Consider the following 16,215-nt stretch of genomic DNA (forward strand, 5'->3'; position numbering starts at 1 on the left):
TCCGGAGAAACGTGATTATTTTGGTTAAAAATTAAAACAACTGTATGTTTTTCTACAATGGCCTAAGTCACAAAGAGGACATTCTCGGGTTGTAGGTGTGGCCAAGGGATTATTGGCTCACTTCCTCTACTGCAGAGTCTTCTGAAGGGGTCTCTACTTAACTGTGAAGAAACACTTATTTTTGACAGAAAAGAATCCATCTTATGCAACAAAATCAATATAGGATTTATAAAACAACCAAGTTCTTTTAAAAAATGGCATGTCATAAACAGGGTGTGATAGCACACACCTTTAATCCCAGCACTAGGGAGCAGAGACAGGCAGATCTCTGAGTTTGAGGCCAGCCTGGTGTATAGAGTGAGTCCCAGGAGAGCTGGGGCTACATGGAGAAATCCTATCTTAAAAAGAAAAAAAAAAAAGAATATCATTTAATTGAGTTTAATTTTATTTGTTTCCATGTTAAGGCTAACCTTCTGTTTAGAGGGAGAGTCCCAAGTAGAGACACATGGTTACACTTAAAGGTAAGTATGTAATTAATTGGGAAATGGAAATAAAAGAACCCAGGTAATAATGGAAAAGTTAGTGCCGCTTTGAGCCAACTCTAGAGGGTTCGGGCAATGGGATTCCATGAAGGCTCAAAAGAGAAACAACAGAGCTAAGGGGACATTGCAGTGCGTGGGGACTTGCCGTGCGTGGGGCAGTTCCTTTACTGCATGCAATGGGTTTATGCCTTCCCACTCACAGTCGGATGAAGCAATTTTCCTACGCACTGTAGGAAATTACGAAAACTCTTGACTTTTCTTTTTTATGTTCACTGACTTCCTAAATACTCAGCGACTACTTTCTAAGAAACCTCTTCACCTTTGTGACTTTCAAACCAGCATTTAAAATTGGACCTTACAGAAGCTTGGCAATTTCATGAGGTCCCATTTTTTATGATTTTACAGCACAAGCCATCACTGTTCTCTTCAGGAATTTTTCCCCTGTACCCATATCTTCATTGCTTTCCCCCACTTTCTCCTCTATCAATTTCAGTGTCTCTGGTTTTATGTGGAGGTCTTTGATCCACTTAGACTTGACCTTTGTATAAGGAGATAAGAATGGATCAATTTGCATTCTTCTACATGATAACCACCAGTTGTGTCAGCACCATTTGTTGAAAATGTTGTCTTTTTTCCACTGGATGGTTTTAGCTCCCTTGTCAAAGATCAAGTGACCATTGGTGTGTGGGTTCATTTCTGGATCTTCAATTCTATTCCGTTGGTCTACCTGTCTGTTGCTGTACCAGTACCATGCAGTTTTTATCACAATTGCTCTGTAGTACAGCTTAAGTTCAGGCATGGTGATTCCACCAGAGGTTCTTTTATTGTTGAGAATAGTTTTTGCTATCCTAGGTTTTTTGTTATTCCAGATGAATTTGCTAATTTCCTTTTCTAACTCAGGGAAGAATTGTGTTGGAATTTTAATGGGGATTGCATTAAATCTGTAGATTGCTTTTGACAGGATGGCCATTTTTACTGTATTAATCCTACCAATCCATGAGCATGGGAGATCTTTCCATCTTATGAGATCTTCTTCAATTTCTTCAGAGATTTGAAATTCTTATCATACAGATCTTTCACTTCCTTAGTTAGAGTCACACCAAGGTATTTTATATTTTTTGTGACTATTGTGAAGGGTGTTGTTTCACTAATTTCTTTCTCATACTGTTTATCCTTTGTGTAGAGAAAGGCCACTGATTTGTTTGAGTTAATTTTTTTATCCAGCTACTGCACTGAAGCTGTTTATCAGGTTTAGGAGTTCTTTGGTGGAATTTTTAGGGTCACTTATATATGCTATCATATCATCTGCAAATGGTGATATTTTCACTTCTTCCTTTCCAATTTGTATCCCCTTGATCTCCTTTTGTTGCTCTGGCTAGGACTTCAAGTACTATATTGAATAGGTAGGGAGAAAAGGGGCAGCCTTGTCTAGTTCCTGATCTTAGTGGGATTGCTTCCAGCTTCTCTCCATTTACTTTGATGTTGGCTACTGCTTTGCTGTATGTTGCTTTTATTATATTTAGGTATGGGCCTTGAATTCCTGATCTTTCCAAGACTTTTATCATGAAGGGATGTTGGATTTTGTCAAATGCTTTCTCAGCATCTAACGAGATGATCATGTGGTTTTTGTCTTTGAGTTTGTTTATATAGTGGATTATGTTGATGGATTTCCATATATTAAACCATCACTGCATCCCTGGAATGAAGTCTACTTGGTCATGATGGATGATCATTTTGATGTGTTCTTGGATTCGATTTGCGAGGATTTTATTATTTTTGCATCGATATTCTTAAGGGAATTTGGTCTGAAGTTCTCTTTCTTTGTTGGATCTTTGTGTGGTTTAGGTATCAGAGTAATTGTGGCTTCATAGAATGAATTGGGTAGAGTATCTTCTGTTTCTATTTTGTGGAATAGTTTGAGGAGAGTTGGAATTAGGTCTTCTTTGAAGGTGTGATAGAATTCTGCACTAAACCCATCTGGTCCTGGGCTTTTTTGGGTTGGGAGACTATTAATGACAGCTTCTATTTCGTTAGGGGAAATGGGACTTAAGATTGTTTAAGTGATCCTGATTTAACTTTGGTACCTGGTATCTGTCTAGGAAGTTGTCCATTTCATCCAGGTTTTCCAGTTTTGTTGAGTGTAGCCTTTTGTAGTAGGATCTGATGATGTTTTGGATTTCCTCAGGATCCGTTGTTATGTCTCCTTTTCATTTCTGATTTTGTTAATTATGATACTGTCCCTGTGCCCTCTAGTTAGTCTGGCTAAGGGTTTATCTATCTTGTTGATTTTCTCAAAGAACCAGGTCTTGGTTTGGTTGATTCTTTGAATAGTTCTATCGTTTTGACTGAGTGAATATTGTGATTTATCTAGAAATACAGGTTTTCTTTTAAAAAAAAAAATCTGAAATGAGTGTTTTCCTGTGTCTCTAGCCCTGCACTGACTCGGTAAAGGGTGGGAGAGAGCGTGTAAAACAGATACATGGAGAGACTTAGTTAAGCCTGGTTCTGCAACTTATTTCTGGTTTATGATAATCATCACGTTTCCTCCCTCCAGAAGAGAACACATCTTTGAGGCCAGCGAGATACTATTAATTAAAACGAGTACAGAGAAAGTGAAGCTTTGTTTTAAGCTTACCAGAAGGCCCATCGTTCACAATAGCCCCGACCCTTTACGTTGAAAGATGTTTGGTGACACCCATATGGACGCACAATTCACTAATTGCGGCAGCTCTGCGCATTTTAAGCTTTGGTGCCAATATGGTGATTTTAATTAGAAAAACTCCAGGCAAGGCTGTAAGTCTGACATCTCAGAAACAAAGCGTTTCTCAACTGAGGAGATGGGTTTAACATATCATTTTAATACTCGTCATTAGCAACAACAAACATTTATTGAAGTCTTGATGAAAGGCCAGGCATTATACGATGCAGGACCAGTATTGACTGAAAAGGATGCGACTGTTTATTAAATTGAGTTTATGCAAATGCCAAACACTGGTCATAGTTTAGACACAGATAGACAAAAGACTGACAGCTTCCAGACTGGTGCCCACCTTAGGGAGTGCCAGGAGGGCCTAGGGAGATTCAATGCAGTCTTCTTAGAGCCAAGACACAATCATGCATTATACATACAAATTTACAGAAAATTAAATATTATACCAATACATTAAGTTATAATTACATGTATATCAAATATTTTAAAAGTCCCATGAGGTCTAAATTATTTCACTGCAACTATTTCAACAACAAAGCTAATAGGACAGTCTTCACCAAGCTGGCTCACTCCTGCCAAGGATTTCTTATCATTTGAAGCTTTTTTTAATTTGCTTAGCATACCTTTACAAGTGACTGGTACCCAAGTGAATGTAAGATAATTAAACGGGATTCTGATGCCTTAACCCTCCTTATACATCACAGGCTCATTAAGATATATTTAAATAAATTAAGTGCAATGTCATGGAATTCAGCAGTGTGAGCACTTTTCACAACTTACCATGGGCACACACACAAATCCCGCAAGACTGCTTATAGTATTTAGCAGTCAGACAAGCACAGAGGTTCACATTGCATTTTAATTAAAATATTTGAGAGAAGGTATGACTCCATTTTGGGTAAACCCATGCTTTTTTTTTTTTTTTTAAAGTAATAATGCAGTACTATGGTCCAAACTGTTAGATGCTTAAGGTTTTGAATTTAGTGTTTATGATCACCTTCAATTTTGCATCTACTTGATGAACTTATACTTAGTAAAACTTGCAAAGCTAAAATTAATTTTTATAGCATACATAGATAACATATAATCATTTGGTAGATTAATGATGTCAGTGTAGCAGGCTCATGGGAAATTTCTAATTCTCTATTCTTGAAGTATAAAGTAACAGCAACCACTTGCAGAATACATAAATACAGTTGCATTCTAGCCAAAGATGCGCATGGCACCTTACACAAGGCTCTTTTACCCGACTTGATCCCTTTCTGTGTGCTGTGGCTACAGGCTCTGTCTTGGGATGAACTGTTGGCTGTACCACTCTCCCTGAACCCTCTGGCGCTTTCCCCTTGCCAAATTTGGCACCCAGCCTTTACTTCAGGCATCAAACTGTGTTACTCTTTTGCACCTGCTGTGAGTGAGCATTGTCATGTTATATGAATTTACAATGGTAAACTGATTATAGTCCCTAAAGTTTTACTGTAGAATTTTCTTTAACAGTTAGGAACAGGAATAGCACATTACACTACCTATTAAAAGAACACCCTCGAACACTGTCACAAAATGCTTTATAGCAGTCTTTTTTTTTTCCTAACTAGAAAATGTCAGCAGGGATGAAGGCTGGTCCCTTGCTCTGAGATGTGGCTGTTGGAAAGGCAGCTAAGCTCCCCACACTGCACCATGAAACTACTTGACAATGGCAGTGATGAGCTCTTCCTTCATCAGACTGATCACTGAATACTGGCATGTGGAAGCTTCAGCCAAGAACAGCAAAGTTCTCCAGTGTGCCTGTACTTCCCATGAAGTCACAGGTTGCTATGTTTAAGTGTCTGAGCATCTTTATGTTATTATGCCATTAGTTGCTATAGTGTTATGATAGTCACGATAAACTGTAAAATATGTAATTTCAGAACACACATACACTACTGTGAGAAGCAAACACTAGCATTTTGTACTCATGTGGCATTTTCTCCCATCCAAAGTGTTTTTCCATTTATTCTAATAAAAACATCTGAAAATAGGACCATGTCCTGTGAAAGAAGAAGGCTCCATAATTTAATTTTTTAAGTCCTAATTCCTTTAATTCACCTGCTCCATGCCTTGTGAAATATTGCCTGCAGGAAGCCTATCACAGGTTTAAATACTGACAGCAGGACCCACACCTTTACAGGAACGTGAGGGATGGAAGTGAGGTTTCGCTTTTAAACTGCCGCAGAGAATGAGCTGGGAACCCTGGCAGGAGCAACAGAGTCACTATGTGGTGGCCTCCAAGGTTATTAGAAGAAGGGAGATGGCAAGGCAGGCACTTTGTTACACCAAAATGAGAAGCATACAGGTGTCTCCAGCTAAAGACTGGAGCCACAAACGGGAAAGAGCAGAAAGGGCAACAAGCTCAGGGATAAAGACTGGAACCCATTCCAGACAGAACTGGGAGTCCAGCTGTTCCTCCATTCCAGACGGAACTGGGAGTCTCCACTGCTCTCCTTAGAAGAGACCCAACCTTGACTCTGTTGTTGGAGCCATCTCTTTTTGACTGAGGTTTTAATGAGTCAGTCACATTCTGTGCCAGGCTGCTGAAGTCATGCTATTAGCCTGTTCCTCAGCACAGTTCCACAGATGGACTTTCCACAGACCCATTAACTGGAGTGCCTGTGCAGTGCGCGCTGCAGACGGTAGGTAGGCCGCCACCGTGAACTGACGAGAAACACGAGTTAGCACAGTTCCTGCATTGGAGAGGAGTCTGCTGAGCAGGGGATAGGGAGAGACCCCATCCGTCTTCCACCCCAATTCCCTCAGGAAACACTAAGCATCTCTTTTTCCTGAAAAAAAAAAAAAACAAAAAACCTTTTTTTTGTCATATCTCTATTTATGTATCCTTCCTGCCTTGCCATTGCAAATGCTGGGACTACAGACAGGAACCACCACAGTCCTCTCCGGGCACCTACTTTGAAGAGCAGTCTAGCTTTACAATGTAAAGGGCAGGATAATGCTAGGACTTGCTAATAAGGCAAGGCCCCAGTGGTGATTTGAACCACATACACACACTTAACATGAGAGAGTAGAAGCCCACATTTCTAGAAATGTTGCAAGGTAGTTGTTAGGCAGCCTCCGTGGACATTAACAATTGGAGTATTTCAAGTCACAGGACACAGTCAAAAAGGGCCAGTCAGGACCGGGTTGCTTTTTGAAGACCACTAGACATGTATCCGAGCTATATAGTACTTTAAGAGCTCTAGAGTTTCACCAGGACAACCATCCCCTAGTCAAAATGGGATGTGTGAGCATTATTCCAGAACTGCTGACACAATGGAGAAAATTTTTGAGTCAGAAGGCAATTCCAGAGGATGCAGAGATGGCACAAAAGATAAAGGGCTTGCTGTGTAAGAACTAGGTCTGGATTTGAGACCCCAGTGAGCCCCTGAAACTGGCAAGCTCTGGGTTCAGTGTGAGGCCCTGCCTCAGTTAAAGTGGAGAACAACTAATGAAAACAATCTGCGTGTGCATACATCTGTGCACCCACACATGTGTACACACGTGAACATGTATACACACACAGGAATACCACACATACACATACAAAACAGCAAGGCGGGGGCTGGCGAGATGGCTCAGAGCTCTGACCCCTCTTCCAAAGGTCCTGAGTTCAAATCCCAGCAACCACATTGTGGTTCACAAGAGATCTGATGTCTTCTTCTGGTGTATCTGAAGACAACTACAGTGTACTTATGTACAATTATAAATAAATCCTTGGGCCGGACTGAGCGGGGCCAACTGGAGCAAGCCTAAAAACTGAATTCCCAACAATCACATGAAGGCTCACAACCATCTTTATAGCTACAGTGTACTCTTATGCATTAAATAAGTCTAAAAAAAAACCCAACAACAACAACAACAACAACAAAAACGAAAGAAAGAAAGGTAACTCCAAATGCAACATCTAGACAAGGGGAAAGGGCTCACTTTGCCCAGCCAATGACCTAGAAGCTGCAAGTGGCTGATGTTGGAGGAGGATGTTCACATGTCAGCTTGTGGATGCACACAGAGGCAAGAGAGCTGAAAGGATGACCAGGGTGGCAGAGTAGAAGCTCTTAAAGGAGTTGAGACTTTATGTTATGTGTAGTGAAACAGTGCTTTGAGCAGGAGAGTCTCATGTCCCAACCCAGGGAAAGGCATGTGCACCTCACAGTTCTGAATTCTTGAGGTCCTGCCACAAGCATAATAGGCAACCCATGTCCTCTTTAAGATTCCATAACATCGGTTGCGTTCAGCCACTTCTTCCAGGGACTACTGCAATTGCTAAGTACCGGGTTTTGTAACATTAAATGCTGAAATGTTTTATTTTACCCATGAGGAATATTCAGCATGAGGGATGAATGAAGACATGGAAATTAAGCTCCCTCCTAAGGACCATAATTTTAAAAACATAGCCCTGGGGGACAATTTGGAGAATTTCATGCCCCGAGAAGATGTAGTAGGTGCCTCGTAAATAGCTTGTTCACTCCTGTCTTTCTATAAAGTCAAAAGGAAGAAATGTAAGAACAACACAATCTTTATTGCTCTGCTATCCTTTCTAATTCAGACATGATCGGGTGGCTGTCTTTGATTAACACACAACCTCAGACAGACTTTCTAATTGCAGCACTTGGCGTTCTGAAATGCCACCAAACCCTGGAAAGAGCAACTGTACTAAATTAGCGAACATCATCACTCTGTCACTCATCTAGGTTCACTGTGGTGGCGCGGCTTGCACGAGAAGATGCAGCTCATTAAAAATGTGGAGCCTGTGATGTCTGACGACTAAGACATTCACATTAACACAGTTGGTTTCCTCCTGGTGTAAAACAATTGACATGCCAACAACTCAGTGGGTTTAGTGCCAGAGCAAAGAACAGCGGTTGCAGGCCTGGGGTCAGTGTCTCAGTTCCACTAGCAACAGAGCTGGAGAACACAGTGAGAGGAGCCAGTGCGCTCCAAGCTCGCGGGATTAAGGGCTACTTCATGCTTTTGTACCGTCCACTGCGGTAGACTGAAACAAAAGCACCAAGCTCATTCAATGGATGGAGCTTCTATGACGGGAGGCGATGTGGTGCCCCTTTGCCTTGCCCCGCACCAGCACCCCACACAATGCAGCAGGGCAGGAATGTGACATTTTCTCTTTTACACCTGTGAGTGGGGAGCATATCCCAGAGAGATCTTATTTCCTCTTCACACAGATGCTAAAGAACAAAGCCACATCTTGTCTGGGCTGTGCTGTTTGTTTTCCAGTCTGCTGGCATTAAAACTGCACCCTAAGCACCTATCGCGTCTCCTGACTTCCTGTTAAGTCCTTTTCAAAAGCTCTGGCTGTTCTATACCGGGTGTCATTTGGAATTAAAGAAAAAGAATCTACTTGCTTGGTTGTTTCATGTTACCATAGGGGGAAATCACCCCAGTTCCCTTTAGAAATAATGATTAAACAGACAGCATATTGTATAAAGTCTATCGATTGAAAGGAGGGTGCACCCAATGAGCTCCAGTGAGCCAGTTTGGTTTCATTCTTTTGGCAAATACTGGAGTCACGTGCCCTGCATGAACTGTCACAGAAATGAGTATGGGCCTGAAATACCAGCTCAGAAATACACTTTTATTTTTGAATTACTCACCTCCCACATTCAGCAGGACAGTCAATACAATTCTCATAATCAATTTTTTGAGTAACTTTGCCCATACAGGATATAAAACATATATGTTTGGACTAATATAATAAAGCTAAATTAGTCTTGATCGGTACTTTGTTAGCAAGAACAATTCTAGTAAGGTTGGTTTTTAGACTCTGGTGTATGTTGGGTAAAACGTGAAGGAGAAAATGGTGGCTTTTCCCTAGACCTTTCGTAGAGATGGTTTTTGAAGTGAGATTAGGCATTACTATGGACGGGGGGGGGGGTGTTCTCTGAGTCAAAGAAATTGAGATTGCTTCAGTTATGACAGAAAGCATGCCTTTATATTAGAAGAACCTTCTGACCCTGCACAAATACTTCTGACCCTGACAAAAGAGACAACCGTGGGCACTCTCTGGAGGGTTGTTACACTAAGGATCTACCTGTGTCATAATAATCTATTAACCATAAAGCATATGCTATTCATATCCAAGCCTATAGAGTCTTAACCCCTAGTTATAGTTTGCTTCCAAATTGAATGAATAGCTACCCGAACTGTGAAACTGGATTCTTGAATATCACCCCTCTTTCTATTCTCACCAAAATGCCAGTGGGCGATAAACTAATCAATATACCTGCTAGTAGTGAGGGCAGGACTCTGAGCCTCACTCAACAGCCCTTCACTTTCTCAGTGAGAGACAAATGGAAGAACCAGATGAACACAGGACACGTCTCTCCAGAAAGCAGCATGGTTAGCGACGTGCAGAGTATTTCATACAATTTCCAGTTGGTGCATGGACCTTCTGCCTTCTGCCAACTAGATCCACAGACTGGAGAACAAGGATCTCGATCAAGATGGCAGTGTGCTAAAGCATGAAGCAGCCTTCATCCTGCTAGACGTGAGCCTACAATGCAGTGACAGGGAAATGCCACCTATGATCAGGACATGGAGGAGCAAAGGACGCAGTCGAGGGACACCTCCATTTATCATTACACACACACACACACACACACACATGTGTAATATACATATTACACATATTATATATGTAATTATACACATTACACACATATGTAATTATACATATTACATATATTATATACATATCATATATATTATATATGTAATTATACATATTAAATATGCACATATACATACATATATATAAACTACACAGGCTGTGTGAGTCTATGTTCAGACCATCCCAAAGTGTTTAGGAGGTAAGTGGAAAGCATCTTTTCCCAAGAACCCTTCACTGTCCCTTCCTTTTCTTTTTTATTAACATCAGGGTCAGTGATGAAAGATAAGTGAAAATTAGTTCTATACCAGTCATTCTTACTAAATCTCATTAATCCCTTTCCTTAGCAGGCTACATTTTATTCCCCCCTCCCCTTTTTTTTGTTTTTATTCAGTTGCTCAGAATTTGGCCATCCACCTTCCTCACAGAGAAGACTGCAGACATAACTAGTCTGAGTTATGGGGGGGAACTTCCCGTGTTTCCAGGTCTCACGTCACGGCAACCTGTTGGGGTAGGGATACAAGCTGAGCACTGTTTCTATCCCTCCTCCGGACCGGCTCTGTTTCCATCATTACGTGGCCTTCAGAGGTTCACTTCTGTTCCCACCCATCTCGGCTGATTCTTGTGGTTCCCCTCCGGGTTTGTCATGCCAGAGCTGTGGCATGATCAGCACATGACCAGGAAGCCTCCTCACCTTCACTTCCCAGGCAAAACGGATCTACATTTTAACGCTATTCCTCTCAGGTGCAAGCATCATTTGTGCCTCCCTTGTTAGGAGACAGCTAATTTTTGTTTCCTGGCATCTCTCTGTAATGTGACTTGGTAGCATCAAGACTCCAAGGACCTCAGACCCTCAGGAGCCAGGTAAGATGGGGGACAGCGTGCAGTCAGGTGTGAAGCAGGAATTCTCAACCATTTCCGTCAGCATATGGTTGCCACGGCAACCACACCTAAATGCTCCCCTACCTCACTCCTCCTGCTGCTCTGCTTTCTGGCTTGGGTGTCCAAGATAATTTGCACAGACTTGCTTCAGTTCCCTGATCCACAGAGTTTCTTAAAAAATTTATATCATCCCTTCTCTTGAATGCTAGACTAAGAGTTTCAGAATCACAGCATAGGGAAGTTTCTATGCAGCCTTCCCCCAGCCGAGATGCAGCAAATCCATGGCTCATTTTTCTTTCTGGAGGCCTCATCCTTCCTTTTTTCCTTTGAAACACTGACAGGCATTTCTGCATGCTCATGATCTGAACATCACTTCGTGAAATTTTGAGAAAATGAAGATTCTAAAAATGCAGATAGAGACCTCTTCAAATTTTCAGACATTAAACCCTTTCTACAATTAAGCCAAAGTTAAGGAGGTTTGGGGGGGGGGTGGGAACAAGATTTTGCACAATAAATCTAAACTTTCCACATCTTTCATGTCTTTCTTTTAAATGATCAAGGAGGCTTAGGGTTTTGTTGTTGTTGTTGTTGTTGTTGTTGTTGTTGTTGTTGTTGTTTTTAATTTAAGGAAACTGTAGTGTCCTTTGGAAGTCTCGTGCAGGGATGGAGGAGAACGGACAGATAACTTGACTCTGGTTTTCTCAGTGGCACGTGTAGCCTGACAGCCATGGCTTCCATATCCTTAGGAGTGGGTGATGATGGAGAAGCATCAGGTGCCATACAGGGTCAGAGCAACATCTACCTCAGTGATGATGGTGACACCAGTTACTAGCTACAAGAATTAACACCGGGAACTGAGTAGAAGAAGGCCAACGAGCCTTCTAGGCTGCTTATGTGTGAGACGCCTACCTGTCCACAGGTAAGACACCTACCTACCTGTCCACAGGTAAGAGGCAGTCCCTTAGGCTGCAGTTTGCTTCCCTCTTCTGGCCTAAAGGTGAGTGGCTGATGTTAGTGACACCTGAGACATAGCTCATTTCACCCGGATGCCCTCTGCCCCTCTTCCCACTCCTGAACATGAGTCCACTGTTGGGCCTCCAGACCTGCCTTTCCTGATTTCTATGAGATCCAGGGAAATTACAAAGGAGGACTCCCTACTCATCTCCAGAACAACATAACATCATCAGTTCTGTCAGTTGTAGGGGGGTGGCTCAAGGTCTGAATGGATGTGCACTGCTTGACACGGGCACAGCCATGTCAGGAACCCCAGTGTCTCAGTCCCACGAGAGTCACATAGACCGAGTGAGTGGAGTGGGCGAAGCTTAGACGGATGGCGAAGCCTTCCGTGAGGCTCTGAGTGTGAACACTGATACTGTGGCACGCTATGTCCATCATAGCTTTTCCCCGAAGATATTCACTGCTGAAGACTGCATTCCACACTGAGGTTAGCTAAACCTGCTTCCTTCTGCACCCGTATATGGCAACCTCTTTGTTTATCAGTTTGTAATAACCCACCTCCTTGTTCAGCTGTATGGAAAAATCTTGTCTCCCTATTCACCTGTCTGAGAAACACTGAGTTTCTGAGTGCTGTGGTTTCCCCATCAGACAGTCTAGCCCACCTAACTCCAGCTCTTCTGCCAATTTGTTTGTTCATTTCTTTTAATTTCCTTGATGCCCCTGGAGGCCATGCACTGGCTTGTCAGTCACTACCAGCATTCAACAATGTTCAGATTTCCGGCTTCTGGCTTCTGGAATGCCTTCCCCAGATCTTTTGGAAATGGCAACAACACACATTGACAGGGCCATCTAATAAAGTGTGCTTACCACCCACGAGGCAGAATTAGGTGGCTGCATCCACATTGGCAAATCTCACTCCCAATGGCAACACTTTGTGGCTGCGTTGCCTAGGAAGCAATGAGCAGTGCTGTCCAATAACTTGTCTGGACGTGTATTATGAACAGGAAATAGGCATTGCTTGTATTAAGCCATAGAAAAGTCTGGCCTGTCTGAATGACTCAGTACCCATCATGTCTAATTTGGATGACAAATTCCTACAGAAAAAAAATTGCATTTTTCCATACTCTTTAAACCAGCTAGTGATATAATCCAACGAAACAAGTGGACAATATACACAGTGAACTTTGACCTTCTCATAAGTGACAAAGCTGAAACTCAAGCTCAAGATTTCTTGCTCCAGATTCCATGGTTCTCTCCTTGCATGATGGCAGCTGACTCTCACTCTGTGGTAGGAGAATAGAATGCTACTTCACTGTGTATATCTGTCACAAAATCTGATTTTCTTGTGTTTCTTCTCACCAGCAATAGAAAGGATTACAAAAATCTAGTACCCACACACTGGTTGAACTTCACTCTGAATAGAATTTCATGTAATGATGGAATTTGTTCTGAGCACAGAAAGTGGGATTTTGTGGGGCAAATGCAATTAGGACACATGCAGATTGAGAAAGGTATGAATGCCACACAGAACGAGGGGTTACGTTCACACATCTGGGAAGGGACGACACTACGTCAAGGGTGCTTTGGAAGACTCATGTGCCACCCATCAGGACACAGAAGGGCAAAAGAGATCTGACAAACAGGCAGAATTTTGGAGAAACAGTTTGGAGAGACTCTTACAAGAATGGAGGAGTGAGACAGCAGAATGCAGAGCAGAGCAGGGTCTGAAGGCTGATGGGGGGGGGGGTGGTGCTGGATGCTGATCTGAAATGCTCGAATGGAGAGTATCAGGGCCCTGAGAGCCCAGTGGGACAGGGAAGAGGAAGGGAAGGTCGGGAGTGCCGTGTGGCTCCAGCGGCATGAATGCAAGGCATGTCTGTGACATAGACAGACAGTGTGCTGTTTCGGTCAGACCTCCCTCCCACTGGGCGCCACCCCAACCCGGGCCTAGTTCTTAGCCAACAAAAATAAAAATCACTCATAAAATTAATGGAAACAATCTGGTTTCTTCTTGCAATAGAAAAAAAGTTTTCTTAATTACTCTTTCTTCCTAAGCTTTGAATTGTGTGTCTTGTAACTAGATGCAATCTTTTAGAAGTCGACTAGGCATTAAGGGCTTGTGGCATGAGTCTTAAGAGTTATATTTTCACTTGGTGCCTGTTAACTGGTAGACTCTGAAGAGCTCTCTCTCTCTCTCTCTCTCTCTCTCTCTCTCTCTCTCTCTCTCTCTCTCTCTCTCTCTCTCTCTCTCTCTCCTCTCAAAATGCATCCATCCATTCCCAAATCTTTGTCTTTGGTGAGACCCTCCATGCTAAATTAGGTTTTCCAATATGAATCTTATATTTGGATCCTTTCTTTAAAGATAAAAGTGATTTGCATAGATAGTCTTCATTTGTTTTTTGTTTGTTTGTTTTTTTTTTTTGTTTTTTGTTTTTTGTATTTTTCAAATTCTCCTTAAAAATGGCATGGCTGTTGGTAGATGCTCTTGTGCCCCAAACAGAAGCACACCAGCACTGATCTAAGAGAACAAGCCATAGCCAGAGATAGATTTACTTATTCCTATTAGGAAGAATTCCAACCCCCTTCCTTGTTCCTCCCTTCCTATGTAAAATTAATACAATTCATGGCTTATTGGAAGGTACAGCATGGACGTATTACTTAATGGAAGGCATATCACAAGATCTAAGAAAAATGCACAGGGCAGGGAGGGCCAGGGATGGATAGATTTTCTGAATATATCTTGTTTCATAGACCTGACTTCAAGAATTAATGTATTTCACCACATAGGAATCCTATTCTCCCAAGAGGGGTGATTTGCAAGGCTTTCAGTAGATGCCTGAAATTGTGCACCTAGGGAAATTCTAAACATATTAGAATTTTTCCCATTTTCTATAGTCTTACCATTAATGGTAAAATTAATGTCTTTTTATGTGTTTTCTTGAATGCCTGCAATTCCTCACTACTTCTGTGTTCTGTGCCCATTTTATGCAAAGTTAAGAATGACTTAGGTACAAAAGCAGAGGTACTGAGACATCTGACAGATAATCGGGCAACTGTTGAAGTGACAGCAAACATTACACACTCTAGTTCTTGGGATTCCTAAGATCTCCATGGCCCCCATGGACACCTACATTCACAAGCACATACCCATAACCAAAAATAAAAAGCCAACTGTGTATAAAAATACACAGTAAAATGGTTCAAAATGAGCACAGTTGGCTTGCATTTGTTGTAGATCAACTGAGTAGCACGGGGAGAATGGGTGCCAGCCAGAGGGAAGAAACGAGTACATAGACTGTCAGCTCTAGGAAGAAAGAAGAAATCTCAAAAAAAAAAAAAAAAAAAAAAAAAAAAAAAAAGCTGTGGAGGCTGGAAAGATGGCTCAGTGATGGGGCTGGCCATGCAAGCATGAATGCTGGAGTTTGGATTTCCAGCACCCATATATAAAAAAATAAATAAATCTAGGCAAGCATCGTGGCTTGCTTATTTATAATCCCAGCTTAGTAGGCCTTTAGGAGATCTGCAGGGAAAGCTGACTAGCTCGACCAACCAAATCACAGATCTCAGAGTCAGCAAAAGGTCGTGCCTTAGTACTTCTTTTAACACACACACACACACACACACACACACACACACACACACACACACACCAGGTAAAGAGAAATCTTTGTTGTATTAACCCTACAGTTGTCCTCAGGTAAGTCTGGATTCATTAAAAGAAGTCTTATTTATTTATCACCATGCACAAAAGCTTTTAGTTTTTGAGTACATGGGAGAGAATTCAGGAGGTGAAATCTGCACGTCTGTGGCTGGTGTGGGCTGTCGCTGGTTTATCAACTGTTTAATTCTAAATTCAAATAAGAACACTGGCCCCTTGCCCTAGCTTCTTTCACACTCAGACCAGCAGTAAGGACAGCAAACAGTGCAGCAAGGAACTGGAGGATTTATACTTTTGTGAGCGGTCTCGAATATGTGCTACCACTTGAGATTGAGCAGGTCCTTTGGTTTGCAGGCAGTTACACAGTTACAGAAGTCCTGGATCTTGGGTGGTCACTGGTCAGCCTTTGGATATGCATGTTTGATACTTAAGAGAAAAATAAAAAACAATTTTGTCTTCTTATCTAGCTACAGCAATAAAATCAAATGATAAAATGATACAAGAGGTAAACATTTCTCACATCTGTTCAGCACTCCTAGGGTTAGAGTCTGATCATTTAATTGTTCTCTCCTCCCTTTCTCTCTCTCTCTCTCTCTCTCTCTGCTTATTATTTTATATATGGATTTGTTAATCTGTTAGACTTCTATTTAAGTATTTTCACATATTTTGTCAAAGTAGAATTAATGTTAGGGTTTTTAAAATCATACTTGTAAATAATAAAGACTTTAAAGTTCTGTTTTATTGAAAATGTTTGCACTATAAAACAAAGATTTTATATACCTTTTAAAAATGGGTCCAATGCTCTATTTTAAAATAA

At 41.6% G+C, this 16,215-nt stretch overlaps 1 protein-coding gene across 1 annotated transcript in view; it reads right to left on the reverse strand.

The window, feature by feature from the left end:
- Positions 1–3,408: 3,408 nt before the first annotated feature.
- Positions 3,409–16,215, reverse strand: part of Cdk14 (cyclin dependent kinase 14) — a 534,124-nt gene continuing 521,317 nt past the window's right edge. Inside the window, exon 16 of the mRNA XM_021190228.2 lies at positions 3,409–6,065. The gene's annotated coding sequence lies outside the window, so the exon portion shown is untranslated. The remainder of the gene's footprint in view (positions 6,066–16,215) is intronic.

The sequence above is a fragment of the Mus pahari genome, chromosome 2 (assembly GCF_900095145.1).
Source record: "Mus pahari chromosome 2, PAHARI_EIJ_v1.1, whole genome shotgun sequence".
Lineage (NCBI taxonomy): Eukaryota > Metazoa > Chordata > Mammalia > Rodentia > Muridae > Mus > Mus pahari.